The sequence below is a fragment of the Arachis ipaensis genome, chromosome B1, assembly GCF_059453495.1.
Source record: "Arachis ipaensis isolate K30076 ecotype BB chromosome B1, ASM5945349v1, whole genome shotgun sequence".
Lineage (NCBI taxonomy): Eukaryota > Viridiplantae > Streptophyta > Magnoliopsida > Fabales > Fabaceae > Arachis > Arachis ipaensis.
Window position 1 is genome coordinate 81136204 of NC_142436.1, and position 5534 is coordinate 81141737.

Below are 5534 nucleotides of genomic sequence, written 5' to 3' on the forward strand. Positions count from 1 at the left end.
AATCATATGGTGGGGGCAAGCTTTCAGAAGATTATTGAAGCGCTCCCAGTACTCATAAAGAGTTTCAGAATCATCCTGAACAATCATGGAAATATCTTTCCTCAGTTTATCAGTAACTTCAGCTGGAAAGAACTTTTCCAAGAATTCTCTTCTCAGTGTATCCCAGTTGGATACAATTGCTGCTGGTTGAGTGTAGTACCACTCTCTTGCCTTTCCCTCAAGAGAGAACGGGAAAGCTTTCAGCAAAATTGAAGTTTCATCTGCACCATCACGCTTGACAGTAGAACAGGCTGCCTGAAAATCTCTCAGGTGCTTGATAGGCTCTTGAGCAGGTAAGCCATGAAACTTGGCATCAAATTGAGCAGTGCGGTCCTTATTTCAAAGTCTGTAGCCACCGCTGGGTGATGCGCTTGAAATGGTTGCATTGTAAAATCAGGGGCTCTAGCCTCCTGGATAGTAACTCTCCTGGCTGCTGTCATGTTACCTGAACGTAAAACAACTAAATCAGTAGAACGGGGGCTAGTTTCTTTCTCAAGTGAAGTTTCAGATCCGCCCTCAGAGAGGACTAACCGACGCCGAGCTTGCCTTATTCGTGAAATAGTTCTTTAAATCTCAGGATCGAATATTAGCAAGCTTGGATCAGGAAGCGAACGTGTCATCTAACGAAAGAAACAAGCAGCTCATAGTAGCAAAATAAAATAAAATGCAAATAAATAAATTCCAATTAATAACTTTAGCACTCTATTGCAACTCCCCGGCAACGGCGCCAAAAATTGATGCGAGTGGAAATTGGCGAGTTAAGAATGATTATAAAATATGCGTTGCAAGTATAGTTCTCAACCAACCAGAAATCCACTTATCAATTTAGAAGGATGTCACAGAAATTAAAATTAAAATACTGGGAGTATGAATCTCAGGTCGTCTCCCAACGAGTTGCAGAAAAGTGTGCTATTTTATTAATCAGATGTTTTCAAAAAGGTTTGAGTTGAATGGCAGAAAATTAAATTAGAGAATTTATATAAATTTAAATAAAAGCCTTGACTGGGAGTTGATTAGCTGAAAGCCCTATTCTTGTTGCAGTACTCTCAAGATTAATTGATAATTGGGGGTTATTCTGTTTAGTTGTCCCTTACTAAGTAAGGGAAAGTTAAACAAGTTGGAATGCTGTTCTATCCACAAGTTCCAATCCACTCTTGGGGGGATTGGTGTTAGTGACTAGAGAGCAATCCAACAATAAACCCAATTACAATCTTTCTCTTGAGCATCCCAACTCAAGGGTTTCTTTCAATCAACTCCCCATCAAGTTAGGGAACTACTCGCTCATTGTAAATGCAAAATCCATAACATAAAAGAGGGAATTAAAGAAAGACATGATAAATAATGATCAAAAGATTAATTAAAAATAAAAGTAATTCTTGTATTGATAAATACTAAAATAATCCAATGGTAAAATTAAGTAAATTAAGGAACATGGAAGAGTAAGAGACAAGTAAAGAAAACGAACTAGAATGCCGAAGTCTTGATGAGGCAATAACTCTTCTCAATATCCCAATGCAAAAACAATGAAAAATAACGAATCCTAAAAACCATGAATGTGTAGAGAGAAAACCTAGGGGAGAGGAAAACTAGATCTAAAAACTAAAACTATGCGGAATGAATGTTGTTGTTGGTTTCTGCATGTTCTCTGGCTCTAGTCTGCTTTTCTGGGCCGAAAACTGGGTCAAAATAAGGTCCGAAATTGCCCCCAGCGATTCTGCAGATTATGCAGATCGCGCATGTCACGCGGTCGCGTCATCCATGCGGCGGCGTCATTCGGCTTTCTGCTTTGCCACGCGGTCGCATCATCCATGCGGCCGCGTCACTCGTGCTATTCCCTGCCGTGCGGTCGCGTCATTCATGCGTCCGCGTCACTGCGATTTCCTCTCTTTCACGCGGTCGCGTCATCCATGCGGCCGCGTCACTTCTCGCTGGTCATCTCCTCAATTTCTTGTGTTCCTTCCATTTTTGCAAGCTTTCTCTCCAATCTCCAACTCATTCATGCCCTATAAAGTCTAAAACACTTAACACATAGATCATGGCATCGAATGGAATAAAGGAGAAATAAAATACATAATTAAAAGTCTCTTGGAAGCAAGTTTTCAATCATGCAATAACTTTAGGAAGGAATTATAAATGCATGCTTATTTAATGAATAAGTGGGTAAAGATCATGATAAAACCACATAAATAAACACAATATAAACCATAAAATAGTGGTTTATCAGTGGCCCAGAAAGCTTTATGCTCAAGATCTACAGGGAGGTGACAAGATTTGTCATCCAAAAACTTGATGGGTTGGAACCGAAATTCCAACACCTAAACTCACCGGCAAGTATACCAGGTCGCATCAAGTAGTAAAACTCACTTAGAGTGAGGTCGATCACACGAGGATTGATGGATCAAGCAACTTTAGTGGGTGATTACTTTAGTCAAGCTAACATTGAAGTGAAATTTGATGGAATGTAGCCAACAGAAAGTAAATGGCAGTGAATTAAAAAGTTGCAGAAAGTAAATGAGCAAAATCTTAAAGAGCAAGAAATGTAAATTGACAGAATCTTAAGTGACAAGAAATGTAAATTGCATGAAATGTAAAAGGGGGCTGGGGTGCTGAAAATTAAAGAGAGCAATAGATTAGACTCAAAACTCTTGCAGCAAGCTTAAATTGCAGGAAAGTAAATTGGGAGCAATGTAAACAGAGAAGTAAAATTACAGTGAATCAGAACTTAGAGCAATTGCAGAAAATGTAAAGTTGCAGGAAATGTAAATCAAGCTCACAGCAAGCATCAAATGTAAAGTGCAGAGGAACAAGGAGAATTAAATTGTATGAAAGTAAATTGAAAGCAATGAGAACAGAAAGCAATGGGAACCAAAGATCAAAAGCAAACTCAATGTAAATTGAATTTTAACTTGCAGCAAAAGGAAATTGTAGCAAATCTCAAACAGAAAAGAAAAGTTGCTTGAAGAAGCAAAATAGAAATGAAACTCAGCTTAATTGCAAAATGAAGTTGAAGATCTCAGGGGATCAAAGAGACTAGAAAACAAGTCTAGATCTCAACCCCTTCCTTGATTTAGCAGAAAACAATTTGTAGAAGAAAGAAAGATGGAAGCAGTAAATGAAAACTCAGATTCAATTCTCAATTCACTAAGATTATGCAAAAGAAGAACAAAGAGAAGCTTCAGATAAAGGATGAAACAGAATTCCTTCAATCCCAATCCAAAACTCAAATTCAAAAAGGAAAACTAAAAGAGAGAGCTCTCTAGTCCTAATGCTCCCTATTGGAGCCAGCCTCCCAACAATGATGAAAATGATGCCTTATATAGGCTTTACAAAATGAAAATGAAAATGAAATTGAAAACAAATTACAACTTAAATGAAATTCCTAACCTAGCTTCTCTGTGTCTTGTACCTCTAAGTGATGTCCATGGGCTTTTTAAATTGGTGAGGGATTGAATTAAATTTGATTTTTAGACCAAAAATTTGGCCATGGGTGACACTCCCAGGACAAGGCTCGGTTCTTGTGGAGAGCTGAGCTTTGGTGTTGCTTGTGTGTTGCGCACAGCCCCCTGACTGTGTCAAGCGCGCCTTTCTTCTTATTACAAGGAAGTAAAGCTCTTTGCAAGAGCTCTAAGCTCTTGGCAAGAGCTTTGCTTGCCTCTTGTCCTTAGGGAGGTTCACGGTTCGACACCCAGGGAGAGCACTTGCTGGTTATTTTCCTTGGCACATGAGTAGCGCTTAAGTCCTTGCTTCCCTGAAGCCCTTGGTTTGAATCCCATGGAGTGAAAACAAGCCAATTTTGGCTTGTTTTTCTTGTGAGTTAGCGCTGCCCCTTCCCCCTTTGGTCTTGAGTTCAAACCTTGGTGAGTGCATTGGCAAGCTTTTCTTCCTTGATTTTCTTTGAAGCATGCCCGATAAAGCTCTTGGCAAGGCTCTTGGCAAGAGCTAATCTTTGAAGTTTGCCTTGCTTCCTCCTTGCTTGTAGCGCTCCTTTGCTTTAGAGTGAGGCTCCTTCTTCGAGCCTTGGTGATTTCACTTTGGCTGATTTTTGCTTATTTTTGGTCCTTAAAGATGCCTTTCACTCGTACCTCAATTTTATGCCAAATCTGGATTTCCATATATCGTTGGAAAGCTCTGAATGTCAGCTTTCCAACACAACTAGAAGCACATCAATCGGACATCTGTAGCTCAAGTTATGGCCCTTTAAAAGAGGCATAGTCATGTTGTGAATGCCCAGATTTTAACTTAGCGAAATTTCTTGCCTCCAAGCATTTTTCTTTTACGGCAAAGCTAGGCTCTTGGCAAGAGCTGAGCTTTGAGTGCTAATTGCCAATCTCCTTAAATTTGGTCATGGGCCACGCTTTTAAAAGCGTGGCCTAAGCCTCCAAAGTGTGCTCCAACTTCAAAGTGTGCCCCAAAACTCTTTTTTTCTCCTTTTTAGCTTATTTTGTGCTTCTTTGCTTCTTTTTCTCTTTATTTCCTACAAGATTTATAAAATTAAAAGATCAAAGAAATATACCAATTAAGTACAAAAGCATTCGATATTTAAGAACAAATCATAAATTTCTTGTATGAAAAAGCATATAAAAACATGACATGGTGACATGTCATCAGCAGCTGAAAAGGGGATTTTCCAATAGGAGTTTTGAATGCTGTCCTGTATCCCTAGAGTGCATCTTCTAGCTTTCTGGTCCAATCTTTTCTAGTGGCTTCCATAGTCTTCTCTAAAATCCTCTTCAATTCCCTATTTGCAAGCTCAGCCTGGCCATTGGTCTGAGGGTGGTATGGTGTGGCTACTTTATGAATCACTCCATATTTGTGAAGGAGTTTCTCCATCTGCTTGTTACAAAAATGACCACCACCATCAATGACAAGTCCTTTAGGCACTCCATATCTAGTGAAAATGTGCTTCTTTAGGAATTGAAGAACAATTTATGCATCACATGTGGTTGTGGCTATTGCTTCCACCCACTTTGAGACATACTCCACTGCTACCAAAATGTATTTGAAGGAGTAAGAATGAGGAAAGAGCCCCATGAAATCTATGCCCCAAAGATCAAATAGCTCCACTTCAAGAATGAAATTTTGAGGCATCTCATTCCTTCTTGTCAATCCTCTAGCTCTGTGGCATTCATTACATTGGTGAACAAACTCTCTGGCATCCTTGAAGATGGTTGGCCAATAAAATCCACTCTGTAGTATTTTAGCAGCTGTTCTCTCTGGTCTAAAGTGTCCACAATATGCTGAACCATGACAATGCCACAATATATCTTTCATTTCATTTTCAGGGACACACCTCCAAATCATTCCATCAAAGTATCTTTTGAATAAAAAAGGTTCGTCCCACAAGAACTTCCTTGCTTCATTGAGTAGCTTCTTCACTTGTTGCTTGGAAAATTATTGAGGTATCTTCCTTCCCACTTTGTAGTTTGCTATGTCAGCAAAGCAAGGTGCTTGCTGAACTTAGAAAAGGTGCTCATCAGGGAAATTCTCATTTACTT

At 39.3% G+C, this 5534-nt stretch overlaps 1 non-coding gene across 1 annotated transcript; it reads left to right on the top strand.

Moving 5' to 3' along the window:
• LOC148577198 (small nucleolar RNA R71) lies at positions 1 to 108 on the top strand. The gene has a single exon (XR_015903540.1). It is a non-coding gene; the product is annotated as a small nucleolar RNA R71 (small nucleolar RNA).
• Positions 109 to 5534: the final 5426 nt, after the last annotated feature.